This window comes from Tinamus guttatus, unplaced genomic scaffold, assembly GCF_059628265.1.
Source record: "Tinamus guttatus ecotype Peru unplaced genomic scaffold, ASM5962826v1 Tinamus_guttatus_pri_ptg000617l, whole genome shotgun sequence".
In the NCBI taxonomy this organism is placed as follows: Eukaryota; Metazoa; Chordata; class Aves; order Tinamiformes; family Tinamidae; genus Tinamus; species Tinamus guttatus.
This window is the reverse complement of record NW_028289151.1, coordinates 76334-92770: the sequence shown is the minus strand read 5'-3', so window position 1 is coordinate 92770 and position 16437 is coordinate 76334. Positions and strand designations below refer to the sequence as shown.

General features: G+C 54.9%; 1 protein-coding gene across 1 annotated transcript in view; it reads left to right on the top strand.

The window, feature by feature from the left end:
* Positions 1 to 2509: 2509 nt before the first annotated feature.
* BRD4 (bromodomain containing 4) overlaps positions 2510 to 16437 on the top strand; it is a 40480-nt gene continuing 26552 nt past the window's right edge. The window contains exons 1-2 of the mRNA XM_088535130.1: positions 2510 to 2559; positions 12806 to 12900. The gene's annotated coding sequence lies outside the window, so the exon portion shown is untranslated. The remainder of the gene's footprint in view (positions 2560 to 12805; positions 12901 to 16437) is intronic.

The following is a 16437-nucleotide window of genomic DNA, read 5'->3' as shown; positions in this document are numbered from 1 at the left end:
CATCCCTTTTTTCCTCTTTTCCTCGCAGGATGAAGACGGCCGGAAGCCGGAACATTCCCTGAGAAACACTCGAGCTGCCTCACCACCTTTTATTTTGTTTAAGTTTATTTTTCTGGAATTTTTCGGATCGGAAAGGCTGGGTTTGCAAAATAATAATAAAAAAAGGCCGGTGATTCGAGCCCAAAGCGGCCGCTTTAGGGTTTTTAAGCGCAGCAATAAATCCGTATCCTTTCTCATGTGACCGAGGCTCCGTCCTTTCCTGATCCTCCTCTCCCGGACACGGTATTCCTTCCCGGGAATACCGTGGAATATTTATTTCCTTATTCCCTGGAAAGGAATGATCTTTTAAAAAAATATCATTATGCTCGGGAAAGGCATTTAACTTCATTTAACGCTGCTTTTGCATGAGAATTTGGGTGCAAAAGGGGGGTTTTCAGCTCCCCCTTGGTGATGTTTGCAAAGAGGGTGGCGCGGGGGGGTCCTTTGCCCCCTCCCTCCCCGCGGGCACCCATGGGTGCTGGGCCGGGGCCAAGGGGCGACGTCCCCGCACTTTGTCCTGGGGACGCGCCCGGGCGCTGGGGACAAGGGGCAGGGTGGCGGGGACAGGGCGGAGCCCCCGCTGTGACACCTCCCCCCCCACCCCCCCAGCCATGCACTGCAGCCCGGGACCCCGTTGCAACCCCCTCCCTCCCCCGTTGCATTGCACCCCCCATTGCATTGCACCCCTGTTGCACCCCTCCTGTTGTATTGCACCTCCCGTTGCATTGCACCCCTCCTGTTGCATTGCACCCCTCCCGTTGCATTGCACCCCCGTTGCAACTCTCCTCCCTCCCCCGTTGCATTGCACCCCCCCATTGCATTGCACCCGTGGTCCACCCCCTGCCATTGCACTGCATCCCCGTTGCAACCCCCCTTCCCCCTGTTGCATTGCACCCCATTGCATTGCACCCCTCTCCCCATTGCAAACCTCCCTGTTGCACTGCACCCCCATTGCAACCCCCCTCCCCTCCCGTTGCATTGCACCCCGTTGCACCTACCCATTGTGTTGCACCCCCATTGCAACCCCCCTTCCCCTGTTGCATTGCACCCCCGTTGCATCCCCCCGTTGCATTGCACGCCCATTGCAAACACCCCCCCGTTGCATTGCACCCTCATTGCAACCCCCCTCTCCTCCCGTTGCATTGCACCCCCATTGCAACCCCCCCCCGTTGCATTGCAGCCCCGTTGCACCGCCCGTTGCATTGCACCCCATTGCACCCCCCCCCGTTGCATTGCAGCCCCGTTGCACCGCCCCGTTGCATTGCACCCCCATTGCAAACACCCCCCGTTGCATTGCACCCCATTGCACCCCCCCCTCCCTTTGCGTTTCATCCCCGGTGCAACCCCCCCCCCCCGTCCCCGTTGCAGCCCCCCGGGAGGCGGTGCGCGCGGCCCCGCCCCCTGCCCGTGACGTCAGGGCGCGCGCGGGCGGGGCCGGCCTCCCGGCGCGGCCGTTGTGGGGTGGGGCGGGGCGCGCGGGCGCGCGCGCGCGCGGCGCCGTCGTGACGTCACGCGCAGCGCGCTGAGGTCAGTGCGGCGCCGCTGCCGGAGCCGCTGCCCCTCGGTGTCCGCGTCCCCCCCTCCCCTCCCCCTCCCCCCGACCGAGGCCTCCCCGGCCCGCGTCGCCCCCCCGTCCCCCCCCCCGCGCACCGAGCGGCGGCGGAGGCGGCGGCGCCTCCCCGCTCCGGGCCGCGGCCCCGGCGGGAGGGCGGCCCGTAGCGCCCGGCCCGGCCCCCTCCCCGCCGCCGCCTCAGGTAAGGGCCGCGCGCGCGCGAGGGGGGAGCGGCGCCGTGTGCATGGGGAGGGGGGGGGGCGCTATTCACCATCCCCCCTTACGCCGCCCTGCCAGCGTAACCCGCATTGCGTAATGCGGCCGCTGCGTCAGGGAGCCTACGCCATCTGCGGCGCCCGGGGCCTGCTGCGCAAACGGCGTAAGCGGGAGTTGGCGGGCGGGGGGGGAGTTGCAACGGGACGGGCGCGGGGGCCGCTGCGCTAAGTGCGTAGCGGCGCCGGGAGGCTGCGGGCCGCGGCTGCGCTAAGTGCGTAGCGCCGGTCACGCGCCGCTTGCGTAGGCCGGCGAGCTGCGCAGCGGGCGGGGAGCCGGCTCCCTGCGCGCGCCCTACGCACTTTGCGCAAGCGCCGCCCGCCTCCGGGCGGCCCCGGTGAGCGTCCCGCGGCCCCGCGGGCGGCGGCAACGCGCCGAGCGGCCCGTGGCACCTCGGGTCGCCGCGTCCCGGGCGGCGGCGCCTCCGCGCGCCCGCCGCGCTCCGCCGCTTGCGTAAGGCCGGCGCCCTCCTCCCCGGCGGCGCTGCGGCTTTTGCGTCCGGGGCAGCGCAGGCTGCGCCGCCGGCGTAAGGCGGCGGCGGCGGCGCCGCGGGCAGCGCTACGCAGTTGGCGGGCGGCGCTACGCAGAGTGCGCGAGCGGCGCCCGGGGCGGGGCGGCGCGGGCGGAGCTGAGGGCACTTCCTGCCGCCGCCATTTTGTCACGGAGCGGCAGGAGGAAGCGGCGGCTCCGGGGCGGTGAGTGCGGCGCCCCCGGTGCCCCCGGGCCCCCCCGCGCCGCCCGCCGCGGCCCCCCCGCGGCCCCCCGCGCTCCCCGGGCCCCGCTCCGCTCCCGCGGCCGCGCCCGCTCCCGCTGCGCCCTTAGGCCGCCCGCCCCCGCCCTGGGCCCGCAGCCGCTCGCGGCCTCCTCCTCCTCCCGCCTCAATCTCCGCCCCGTCGCCGCGGGGGACGCCCGGGCCCGGCGGCTCCTTGAGGCAGCGCCCGCTGCCCTTGGGCGAGGAAAGGGGGGATATTCTCCCCTTTTACCCCAAAACGTTTCCCTTGCGGATCCCCTTCTCGCGTTGCTGTGCCCACATCGGGCGGTTTAGTGCCGCTTTTCCCACCGAGCAACCTCATCACCTGCCCCGCGATGACGCTTCGTCCTGCCCATGAAATTATTATTATTACATAAATTATCTCGCCGCCCCCTCGCCCCGCGGCTACCTCAGTAGTTCAGTGTGTTTTTTGATTGCATTTTTTCCCCCCCTTTGCTTGATTTCCCAATTAACCTTTCGGGTTTGTTTCCGTTTGTAGAGCTCGCTCGCCGAGTCCGCGTGGGAGCAGCTCGGCTCCTGGAAGAGCCTTGGGAAAAGGGAAAGAGCTCGGAATCCGCTGCGTGTTTTTGTTTGGGGAGGGGACGGGAAAGCTCCGTGCCGTTAGCCAGGAAAGCCGGGATTTGCCGTGCAGTGAGTAATTTTCCCGTGGGAATTTGGCAGCTAAAGGGTTGTTGCCGCGGTTGTGCCGCTGCGACGCCGGTTGCGGTGGCTGTTCGGCTGCATCCGGCTGTTCCCGCCGGCCCGAAACGCCTGTTGACACCGCGAGCCCAAAAGAACAGCCCCTCGCAGGGTTGCTGTGTTTGTTACAACCGCGTCCTTATTGCGCCTGCTATTTTATTCCATTTATTTTTTCCCTCAACCTATGAGCAATTGTAGCTAAGCAACTGCCAAAGCTTCTGCTAAACCTGCTATCCAACAGAAGCTGCGTTTCATGGGAGAATCCCAAGAGGAGGGAAAAAAAAAACCCTTTAAATTTGTTGTTTAAATAGTTACTGCTTTTACCAAGCAGTTTACGGTCTGGTTTAACCCAAACGGAGGCAGCGCCGCCGCTCGCGGGGACCGACTTTTCCCTCGCCCGAGATGGGAATTCTTTACAATGGGATGTAAAGAATTAAGCTGACAAATGCATAGTTAGTAACGAACCTTTATGGACTCGTCGCTTTAGCAGTCAGCAAAGATTAAGGCCGATCGCCGATAGTTGGACAAGAAGCCCCTGCTGCTGGGCTGCTGTTTTAAAATACTCAATTATTGCCTTATATTCCTGTTGTTTTTATCACCTGTGAAGTATCAGAGCAGTTGAAGTGACTTAAAATGTATTTAGTTGTTTTACAGAGGCTTGGTCTTATATTTCTGATGCGCCAGCCTCGATTAAAACCTTTTCTTAGCTTTATTTATACTTTTCCTCACAACTTTTGGGGTAGCTAGGCCTGAATCGAGTGAAACGGCTTCATTAAGTAATAATAATTACTTAATATACTTAAAATACTGCAAGTTAAATTTCCCTCCAGCGCTCAAAGGCAGCTCGAACTTGGCAGTGTCCGTAGTTCCCGCTGGGCAAAGTAACGACCAACACAAGCGTTTGCAGGGCCGAAATGCCAACGAAATGGGGGTTGTTGGGGCTTTCTAGCGTTGGACTCGGCGCGGCGTGAGTTAAAATCCCCCCCAAGCCCTTTTCTGTTGTGACCCGGGGGCCTTTGAATGTTTTTAAACCATCAGGAGAAGCCGGGTTGGAATCCAACGCGCCTCTCGGGTGATTAACGGCGCTCGGTGATAGGGGTTGTAAATCGTTAGCTAAATTACTGCTGGCGGCGGCCCTATCTTGAGCAGAAATCCCCTTCTGGAGAGGGAAACGCGGATTCCAGCCCAGCAGGAATTGATCTTTTTCTAGCAGACGATCTTATTCCAGCGGATGACCCACTGGTCGCTCCGGTGCCTAATTCCCTTTCGGTGAGTTATTTCCAGGCTTCCACGCTAGGTTGGAGGGCTCTTCTCCGTACGCGACCCAACGGCCTCGCCGCGCTTCCTCGATATTTGGAAAAAATTCCTCGGAGTCAACTTTTGGTCCGGTAATTATCTGCTGGCAAAGCCTATTTGGAGAGAATTCAAGAATGTCAACCATTTGTTTGCAGGCAAAAATTCCACCTTGCTCTTTGGGAAATAAATCCGCCTCTCCCTTAAGAAGACGGCGAGTTGTCCGGCTCGCAATTCCGCAGCTAAACGCGGGGGATCCGGCTCCTGGGATTGCGTTCTCCGCGCTCGCCGTCCCGCCGCGCGTAAGCGCCGACGCCGAGAAGAGCCGCGTTGTTTCTCCTCCCGTCGCCGCCGCTTGTACTCGCGCGTTGATGCGTTTGGGTGTTTTTGGCATCGGAACGAGTTTAACTCTTGGACGACGCACCGAAACCTCCCAGCAGTAACGTGTAGGAAGGAGAAAAACCAGGAGCAGACCCAAAACCGGGGAATATGCGTTGACACCCCTATATAGGGAGGGATGCAGCGGTGGAAAACGAACCGTAAAGACCGAGCTCCCTGCTCGCCTCCAGCCTGACCCCGGTCCGAAGGATGAATCCCGTCTTGGCACTCGCTTCCGAGCGGAGCAGGAAAAAGCGAGCGGAAGAAAACATGGGCGCTCTCTCCGGAGGAAGCCGCTGCTTTAGCCCGGGCGCTCGCGTGCCAGTTGTGCGGATGACGCTCCGGAGAACCGGCCGGGATTTACCCGGCCGGGACGTTCACCCCGCTCATTCCTGAGCTCTTGGAAACCTTTTGTTTTACCTGTTGAAAGGATGTTGAAATAAGATTAGTGACTAACCTGGCTGGGATTAAGACCTGGTTGTGATAAGGAGGAGCGGACTCGTTTTAACGCTTTCAAGGCCAAGCTGTGGATAATTCCCTGTGGGATTGTCCACGAAGACGGGTGTGGGATCTGCTGTAACCCCACATGGCATCAGCTGTGACAAGTTCTGATGTTGTCCTGTTCTCATGCAGCAATTCCTTGTGTGCAAGTTGTTCCTAGAACCCGTTACCTTTTTATTAAGTGGTGCCCAATGTCTTGATACTTCTTAAACGGCAGCTTAAGGAGGCAAAGACTTTGGAGAGCTCCGCGTTTATGGAAAAAAAGGTGTCTTTTGGCATGGCCTTTTGCAAGAAAACACCAAAAAGTCATTTTGGGTCAGTTGTTGGGCTGTGCTTAGGGGAAACCGGGGCTAATGCTGCTTTTTGACACCTCCGAGCAGCTATTTCTTGCCTGGAGCTTTGACACCCAAGAGGATTTAGAAGCGTTTTGGTGCAAATTGAGTTTGTGCTTCCAGAAACCGCGTCCGGACCGTGGCTCATTCACGTTCTCCTTCCTCATTCCCGAGAAATCCATGGCAGAGCCGCCTCGGTGTCCGGATCTCCATGCCTTGAGTTTTAGAGCATTTCTGTTTGGCTCTAGAGATTGTGTTTAAATATCACCGTAAAAAACGCTGTCAGGATGCAAGCGGGCGATGAAATATCCAGAAATAATCCGAAATACCCATCGCCTTGTTAGGAAATGGGTAGGAGGGCAGAAAAATGCCAAATCTGTTTTGGTTCTTGCATCCGTTCCGTGTCTCTTGTGCAATCCCAGACCTCTCTGTGCAGGATTTGTCCTGCGGTGACTTGTTTGCGCCAGGGCAGTGACTCCTTAATTTGCAGGCAGAGGAAAATTAAAACCGGTAACTTGGGTCAAATCTTTCCTAATTCCCGAGTAATTTGGTTGCAAGGATTTTGGAGCTGCCAGTGTGGTTTAAAGTCGCTTTGTGCTGTTGCTTTTGCTCCTGAGAACTGATACTTGCTTCCCATTTATTTTCCCCCCTCTAATTCTTTTTATTTTAATGGATTTGAGTGGCTTTGTTACTGTTTATGCCATTTGGGGGGAAATTCGGTCGCTGCTTATGTCTCGGCTGCATCCGTGTCACTGTATTCCTAATTATAACATTCCCAAAAAGCTTGGAATGAGCCTGGCCCCGTGGGCTGCTCCCCTTCAAACGCCACCACGGAGCCCAAAAGCGGGGCAAGAATAACACGGGTCCAGCCTTGAAAAAAATAAAGAAATAACCAAAAACAGGAACCACTTGGTAGCGGGCGAAAGTCGGACGAACATCCTGAAATCAGGAACTTTCGCGGTGAGATCCCGGAAGCGGGAAATGACGCCAGGCCCTCCGCTCCGACGGCCTCCGGTGCCTTTGCTGCCTTCAAACGGAGGTTTTGGGAATCTCCCGGGCAGAATAAGGAGCATTTATTAATTTTGTTTGCAGATGCTCCGCTCCTCCCGTGCGCGCACGGAAATCTCATCTGAGAAACGCTGCATTTAACAGGGTAGCAGCAATAGCCGTGTTCAGGCTTAGAAAATTTTGTCTGCTTTAACTGTTCTTTCTCTTTCTGTACTGAAAACACGGCAGTTTTGCTCTTTGCTCTAATATAGTTTAAGAAAAAATGGTAATTATATATTGGTATAAGAGTGATGAGCATAGGCATGAAGATCCTCATGGTTTTCCCTTATCCGTTCGGCCGGAGCTTTTATCCGAGCGATCCGGACTGGAAATCCCGCTCGGTGGCAGGTTATTTCATTCCCGTTTGCTTTGTGCATTATGTCAACTCAAAAAATACATATTTAACACTGTGCAATCGCCAGAATCGCCCTTGGGAGAGGATCGCGCCACGTCGTGGGGCGGATAAAAAGCTTCAAAAATAACAATCCAGGAAGGACAAAGTCCAATTTATCTCGAAACGGGACGAGTTGACCTATGCGCTTAGATCCCCATAGCACTAAATGAACCCGCGCATAATTAAGCAATTAGATGTTTGAACAAACGTAGCTCCTTGTGCAATTAAACCGTCTTTTAGGGTATCGTGGCAACCTGTTTTAATTACGGCCTGCCGGCGTGTCAGCCTTTAAAGTTTAATAACGGAGATAGGGGTGGCGAAGGCGCTCGCAAACGTGAATCACTTTCACGCTCGCTAATTAAAATCGCGTTTCAAGCCCATTTGAACCGGCTAATCAGCTGGCAGGGGTTAATGTGAGAGCTGGAAGGACTCGGTCAGCCTCCAAATCCTTATTTATGTAAAAAGAGGGCAAATAGCTCGGGGCACGCGCGGCCTGCGGTGACGCGCGGTGGCCCCGGCTTGGTCATTCTGTCCCCGTTTTACGTGGCCGGTCCTGTGGCCCCAAGGAAGGGTTGTCACGGCAGCGGAATCGCCCCGGATTCTCCTGGTTTTCCAGCAGCCTTCGGAGCATTAGGATGAAACTAGCGCTGGCTTCGTTAACGCTTAATCAGCAGCGAGGCAGCCGATGACATATCAGTGTAACTTAATGCAACTTAGTATAATTTTAAGCGCTTTTGTGCGATTTTCCTGCAGATTTCCCATTGCCAAGGATCTGCACCGAGGAAAACCCGGGCGGCAAAACCTTGGCGATGGCAAATGTGCCTTGACCGGGTCGGCTTTATAACCTTGAACATGGGCAAAGTTGGTGTTTGCGGTCCGGAGTTTATGGATATGGCGCCGATCCCGACGCGGTTGGGAAGGGAGGAGAGTGCAAAGGGCTCGTCCAAAGGTTGCTCTTGGCCTTTCTCTTTGAATTTGCCCCCAGGTTTCCAACGGGATGCAAGGATCCGCCTTGAAAATCCGAACTTTGGGAGGCTGCCTGCCCTTAATGCTAAATCCAGGGCTCTCTTGTAGGTAGCACGAGTTGCTCCCAAGGAATTTAATGGATTGACAAAGGAACAACACTGGAATTATTGCCTGATTATCTTCCCTGCTAGCTCAATGTGGCTGCTACCCTGCGAATACATCAACCGGTCGCACGTATGGAGGGCAAAATTGCAACAGGATCCTTGTTTTTATGTATTCCTTATTTTTTTTCCCTGCAAGCCAAAGCTTTTTGAATCCCTCCTGTGCCTAGGGAGTCATCCGGAGCCACGGCAGCGCTGGGAGAGGAGGAGACACCTGGATTCGGAACCGCCTGTTGCCAAACGCCGCTGACCTTGCGTGTGTTGACAGCCGCTTGTTTGCAGACCATCGGACGATCGCTGCTCCATCCAGGGGAAAATTCCAGCCAAAATGGGCAAAATTTTGGTGCTTTCTCATTTGCTGCGTACAGGAAGAAGGAATTGGATTGAGCTGGTGCTAAGGGACCCGGTTCTGCTCAAAAGCGCTGGATTTTAGCATCTTTTTTCCAAGCTGAGCCCTGTTCATACCTTACACATGCTGCTAGTAACGAGGATAATTAAGATTTGAGCTGCAAAAGGGGAAAATCGGTAGCTAGTTGGTTCCTTTGCCTTAGTTTTCTCTTTTTCAGTGTTTGTGTGTCGAGGACTCGCGTTTAGCGCCTCAGGCTCCTTTACTTTCCACTCGGATATCTTGGACATCTCCTCTCCAACGGCCGCTCCAAGTCTTGCGTTAAGATGGACTTTATTCCTCAGGCAAATAATCAGCGTATTGAATTTGGGGGCAGAACTCCCAGTATTGAGTAAATTCATCTATGTAGCGCGTTAAACCTGGGCCTTGCTCAGCTGGAGGTCAGGGGCTTGGGCAAGGACGCGGGACCGTCTTGGAGGTGCCGTTGGCTTTTGGGGAAGATCCCGTCCACGCGACCGGATCGCTTAAAATTAAGGTCCAACGGTTTGGAAGACCAAACTTGGCCTGGTTTGGGCTGTGGAGGGTTTTTGTGGTTGAACTTCCAAAGCTTTGGAGCCTGAGCTGAAACACTGAGGTGGTTCTGGGGATCTTCAGCCCATTTGCGGTTGTTCTGGGGATCTTCAGCCCATTTAACGTGGACTCGTGGCTTTAACCACCCATTTTCTGTAACGTTGCGTTGTCCGATCAAGAGACACCAGAGCTTTGGCCCTACGTACAAGGGAATTCAGGTTGAAAGGAGTAGCTGAGTTCAAGGATTAACGGGAGCGTTTCCGTGTTGGATAATTTCACCTTCTTGGAACGCTTTGCATACCCAGGAGGACACGTTTTTCCTCTCCTTTCCTAGGAAAGCCAGTGTCACCCAAGCACGTGGTGACCGAGTTCTCATGGAAAATGCCTGCCAGGTGAGTGTGTGTTCCTTGCTCCGCTTCCCAAATCCCTTTGGGAAAAGGGCGAGGAAGCTGCACGGCGTGAGCTGCCCGTGGACCCCTGCAGTCACCGCGTTTCCTTCTCCACGGAGCTGCTCCGTGGGAGTCAAAAATCGTGTTTTCCCTGTTGCTTCACCCGCCTCGTCGGGGTATTAGTCACTCCACCAGCCCCAGAGCCTCGCGGCGCACGGAATGCCTTCCTTGTCGCCCCGGATAACCGCTCCCGTTGACGTCGACCGCTCCGTTTGCGTCTTCCCGAGTGAATTTATCCCATTCCGCTCCAGATTTGTGTTGGAAACGGCTTGAGGCTCCTAATAGGTCTTCAACTGGCTCCCGTTGGCGCCGGGCTTCTGCGTTAGCCAACGTCAGGGATGAGGATTCTCGTGAGGACGTCGTGTCCGACTTGGATTTGGGAACTGCGGAATGGCTGGGATGGGGGATATAAAGGAACAACGAGCACCACATGGAGCAAGAAGATCCACGACCAGCTGCAACCAAAACCATCCTGTCCCAAAGTGCCCAAATTCACCCCCTCGATGGCGACACTGACGCCAGAGGAAACCAGGCTCCAAATTTACCATTATTAAGAGAGAAAAACACTAATGCAAAAGGTTGGAAAGTTGTAAGCAGCAGAGAATTTTCCCAGAGCATTCAAAACCTTCACCTCCGTAGCAAGAGGCGTTCTAGGATGATGAATTAATTTAAAAATTTAATGCAGAGATGCCCTGTGTTTTTGTACCAACCTTTTCTCCCTTCCTTTGACTTCAGGTGGGGAAAAGCTGCTTAAACCAACCTCATTTTGCCATTTTTTGATTTTTAACGCTGCCAAACGGGCTTTTAAACCAGCTTACACGCTGTGCTATTTCAGCTCTTGATTTTCAGGGCAGCTTTGCAGTAAATCGGTGTTGGCAACGGGCTTGTAAAATCCCAACACGCGATGGGGAAAATCCTGCGCCTTTTGAGGCCCAAATTGCCGTCCTGGCCGGATCCTACGGAGCGACCTTGGCTCCTTGGAACAACCTTCAAGATAAGTGTCTCTAGACAAAATAGAACTTTCTTTGGCCAACGCCTGCTCTGTCCTGCTGCTTGCGGAGCCTCGTTGGCCTTGGAAACGGAGCCGACGCGGAGCTGCCGTCCCGGGAAGCCTCCGGTACCTGCAGCCGAAGCCGCTCGGATCATGTCCCTTGTGCCGCTCGGAAGAGGCTCCGGAGAGGTCGATATCCTGGTGCTGATGGAGATTCCTGGGCTCTGAAGTGGCTTCTTTGAGGGTCTCCCGCTCTCCCAACACCCTCCAAGGCAGAAGCCTCCCCTGCTGCACGACTGGGACGCGGCGCCCGAGTTTTCCCGCTTCTGGAAGTGGGGAAAACTCCCGCGCGGCGACGTCTCCGCGGGGGATACGTCAAACACCGACCTGTGCCGTGAGAGCGAGCCCGGGCAGGATTCCCTTCGTCACGGCTTGCTCCGGGGACGGAAACACGAGCCCAGGAACGAAACGGAGGCGACCGGAGCTACGCGGCCTCATCCGGGCTCTGCAGATCTCCATTTCCCTGGAGCTCATGTTAATCTTCCAGAAATTTTGCTTTCCTCCAAGATTTTGATGCTTTTTTCCCTCTCCTGTCTCAGGAAAGTGGCATCTTGCAGGTGAGGTAGCACCCGAGCAAAGCGGTTTGGTCCCGCGGTGGCCGTCACGTCACAGCCACCATTGATGGATCCTGGTTATTCCACAAGCCGTGGAGAGCCAGAGAGGGGCTACCACACCGAGGGGTGAATTTCAGTGCAAAAAAAGCTAGAAAGCTCAAAATTCAGCTGCTGTAAAACTCGGGGGAAAGAGGAGTGTCAGGATACAGCGACAAACCACAGGTGTGATCGCATAGAGCCATTTTTCCCCTTGCTTTGGGATGATAACTCCCAATTCCTTAATTTTCTCCCGGTTATTGCAGCCGTTTGGCACGGCGGGTCTCGCCCGGCGCTTGCCGCTCACGCAGCCGGAGCCCTTCGGAAAACACGGATCTCTCCTGCTTTGTGTTGTTGCTGTTTATTTAGCAGGAACGCTCACGCCCCGCGCGCCCCTTCGAGCCCCGACTTGTGCGTGCGCGTTCATCACAGCCGGGACGCTTCCCCCTCCGACTCTGCCAACCCCGTGAGCGGTTCCCATTCGTTCCCTTCTGTTTCTCCCAGACAAAAAGATGGCAAAACCCGATAACCTGCCTTGTAAATCACATTTCTTGTTTTTTTGACCGTAAATCCTCCTTCCGTGCGTTTGACGGCCCTCCAAGACGGGTGTTTCTAAGCTTCTTCTTCCAAGCAGGCGCTTTGGGCTCCAGGGCCCGAAGAGATGGAGGGGGAAAAAAGCTTTTAGAGGCTGTTGCTAATGTGAGTGAGCAGAGAAAAAGTTTGCAGGAAAGAAATGGAGGTTAAATCCGAGTTTTATGTTATTGATATTGTACATTACTGCTGTCTTATTATCAGTGATACCTTATTGGGAGCAAGGCTGCTCATGGAGATGCCCCAAAGCACCAACGCTTGATGAGTTAGACTTTCTTTTCAGCTTTATACTCGACCCAAAGTGGCTGGAATGGCCCATGAATGACTGTAAACGTAGGTAGAGATGTGTAACCCGGGTGTTTTTAGTGTTTGGGGGCTTTATCTCCCTGCAGATCCAGACTCCAAGCAGTAACGTTCCGTATTCAGCGTTCCCGTAACGCGCTCGCTCCCGGTTTTGCTTTGGTGTCCTCCTTCCCCGAGCTCGGAAAAAACCCCCGGGTTGGACAGGAGACCTCCAGCCATCCCTTTCAACCTCCATTATTTATTGCTTGCAGGAAAAAAACGAGTCTTTGGGGTGACTCAGGTGCGTCCAGAACAATTTTCCACCCCTGCTTCCTAGGGGAAAAGCCTCAAATTACCTGGAGCCGCTCAGCAGGTCGGTCCTTACCTGGCCTCTTGTTTCCATACCCGTTCGCCTGCAGCAAATTCCCTTTGCCCTCCGTTTCCCGAGGCCTGGGAAAAAAGCTTGGGAAAAACAACTGAAATCGTGGGTGTTTTGGGGGGTTGTAATCCTCACTTACGGTGTGTTTCTTCTCCTCCCAGGTATTTCTTTGACCCAGTGGCTTTGAAAATGCCGGGCGGAGGCGTCGGCTGGTGAAAACGTCCCGAACGCCTCAAAGGGCCGACTCTGATTCCAGGTAACCGTCGCGGCGCGTTTCGGCACCGCGCGCATCCGTGCTAACAGCCGGGCCAGAAAGAGGCCGTTCCGCCCGCGGTTTGGGTCCTACCGCACTGGTTGTCGCCCAAAATGCGGTATTTTTCTGGACCAGAAAACAACGATACCGGTGGCAGCAACGAAACAAATCTACCAAGCTTCTCGAGAGCTTTTTAGGGCAATTTTGGCTCTTTTTGAGCCCAATTCCTTGGCTTTCTTCCGTGCACATATATGGTTATATTTACGTGTGGTTTGTATCGTCTGTGGCTACGTGTCAAGCCCGTCTGGACGGGCCAAGGGCTGTTGTTGGGTTTGATAGTTGGCTGCTTCTATCTCGGATGTCCTCTCAGCTGCCCCATCTGATCCAGTTTGGATTCTGAAACTCCAGAAAACAGGATTTCTGGGTGGTTTTCGGGTGTTTTTATGCAGAGAACTCCTTTTTCAGAGGAGATTTTGGTCCTGGGAGCGTGCCACAAAATCCCTGGGTCGAAAAAGCCCAAATACACGTGTATTATTTCACATCCTCATCTCTAAAAGCCCTGAGTTGGTTTTGCAGCACCTGAATGTCACAGCGAGGCTGCAGGGGACAAATATATTTATTTACTGAGAGACTTTCATGGTTACAGACACAACCCGGACAATACGGGGCTGGCTTTCTGAAATCTCTTGTGGAAAACTCCATAAAGACGCTTAATTTCGGCGTTTTTGTTAAAGACAGGAGCGCGCCGGCTCGGAAGCCGCCCGGTTTTCCGAGTCGCGTCATCCCGAACGCTCCCGTCTCACGCGGTCTGTTCATGGGATTGAGTCTGGGGAATGATCCACGTGGAAAGGTGGAATTCACGTGCTTTGTCCTGAAATAATCTCCACGGAGGAACGTTCAGACCCATCTCCCGACTGGGTCCGCACACTTCAATGTTAGTTTTGCGCCGTCGCCTCTCGCCAACGTTTTTGGTTTCTGCCATCGTTTGTTCTCGGCAGAAGCGGCTCCCGTCCGGTGAATTAACCAAGCGCAGGCACAAAGTGGGTCTGGTTTAACTGTAAACATAAAACAATGTCACCGTCTTGAGCCAAAGGTTGGGGAAAAAAAGCGATAAAATGGCCAACGAGCATTTTATTTTTCTATTTAAGGAGTGTCAAGCTCTGGTTTTATTTGGGGTGCTGCTTCTGGTTTCATGTTAATGTTCCCCTTTCCCCCTGAGTTAGGGAGCTTGGAAATAGGGGCAAAACAGGCAAAATCCAAAGCTCTCGATATCCTCGGACGTGAGTATCCCGCCTCTCCGGGTGCCGAGCAGGAAGCGGCTCCCGCAGCGTCCGGAGCGCTCGGCTTCCCCCGGAGCGCGCGAGCCCCAGGATTAGGGTTTCCAATAAGAGCCCGATGGCGCCGGAGCCGTTGGATTCGTTCCAGGCGACGCGGACGCTCTTCTCGGCGGCTGCCTAAATCGGTCAGATGGAAACGTAATCCTGTTTGTGCTTCCCCACTGACACACATCGCGGAAGCGGAAAGCGGCAGAGCCCGCGGGAATGGGAATGAATTGCTCGTCTTTTTTTTTTCCTCCTTGCCAATAATTTGATATCACTCGATTATAACATTCCCCAGCAAGTTGGCTATAAGGAAACCTCTTGGAAGTCTCCTTTTTGGGTGGGATATTAAAGATATTGGGGCCCTTGGGGTGCAAAAAGCTGAGCATAGAGGTGTAGGGCTCGTGGCCTGTGGATTTTGTTCCTATGGATATTAAAATGGAACCCAAGGAGATGCCACCGAGCCAGGGCCTGGTGGAAGCATCCCGATTTGCCCAAGGAATTCGGCCGAACCTTGGCTCTGGATGGGGATCGCTCTCCGGCTCCGAACACGCGGCGCATCCGTGTCCCAAGGGTTTGTGACGGGGAGGTGTCAGGACAGGGTGACAAATCCTTCTCCAGATCTCACATCTCTGACACATTTAGCATTTAAATATGGATATACGGAACCGTGACGTTTCCAGCATTGTCTCCGTTAATATCCCAACGTTCCTGACTTGGCACCACCGCTTCCCGTGCCAAAGAAACCCAGGGAGCTGTCGGGAATGGGATTTCATTCCCTACATCCAGGCGGCCGCGCGCAGCTTCTTTTTTCGGGTGAATTGTGCTGAAAATCCCCCCTTGATTCCGGTCACCGTCTCCTGTCGGGTGAAACACCCTCCAGTACAGTCGGCGCCGGGGTTGACATCAGGCGGTAGGTTAACCTCACCGTAGATATTTGGGCTCCCTTGGCTTAAATACCCATATCCAGGGGGAAAAGAGGATGCGATCCACACCTGCCACCAGGAATTTGGGCATCCAACAGCTCAATCCACCGTTTTGATAGAAATTTCCTCCACGATCAGCCTCAGAGTGGATAAAATTGAGGAAATCACCCAAAGTGGTCGCCGAGCAGCGTCCCCGTCCCTTTCTTTTTATTTTTCCCTCCTGTCTAATAAAAAGCCAAACTCTTCTCTGAGGTTTTACTGGGGGGAAGATGATCCTTGGGAGTCCGTGTTGGCCACTGTATTTATTTGTATGGAGCCCGGCATCCCATTCCCAGCAGATCCCGTCCTCCAAGGGACCGTTTTCCCGCTCTAAAGCAGTGCCCATTATCCCTATTAAAACTTTACACCCTCTCTTGGGATAAAACGGGCCCTTTACCTCCTGGGTGACACAAACCAGACCCTTCTCATCTCCCCAAATTATTTTGGATCGCTTTATAAGGAATTTTGGGGGAGATGTTGCCCGTTGGCTCCGTTTTCGCTCTCCAAGAACTGTTTTTCCGTGTATGTTTGTTCCCGGCGCTGCTTTTCCCGAGGCCCTTGCTCCATCCCTTCCTCTGCTCGGCCTGGCACTACCCTCTGCCGGCCCCTGGGCTGCATTACAGCCCGGCCCTTCCCGCCTGGAAAAATGCCGGAGCCCAACAGCTCCCACGCGACTCCCTGGCTCTTCCCTGGGGGGAAACGTTGGGATTTGCCCAACGGAAGCGCACGGATCTGGCCAAAAAGCCACAGGGAAATGCAGCCAGCGCCACTTTGAGCCTCCCTTGCTGCAGGGTGGTGAAGAGCAGCGATCTTCCCTTCTTCTGGATCCTTCTGGACCATTCCTGGTAACAGGATCAACACATAGAAGGGAAGGGAACCCATCCAAGATAGTTTTTCCCATCGGCATCGTAGGAGCTTCCCCAAAAGTCGCCGCATGAGGCTCTTTTTCCTTCCCCCCGCTCCGTTCTTTGCCTTGTTGGCTGGAGGCTCCTGGTCCATCCCTTCCTCCAGCCTCATCTTTCCCAGGAAGTTTCCTGGTGTCTGGCTCTTTGGGATGCCCGTCCCGCGTTCCCATCGGGGGCCGCGATCCGCTCCGTTCTTCTCCAAATTTGTCTCCTTAGGGATCACATCCCGCTGGGAATTTAGGATCCGGAGCGGGAAGCCCTTCCAGCAATCGCGGGGTGGTTTCCTTGCCCTGCAGAGCCACCGTAACAGGGAGCCAACGGCTCCGTCTGCGTCACCGGGAAAGACCTTTC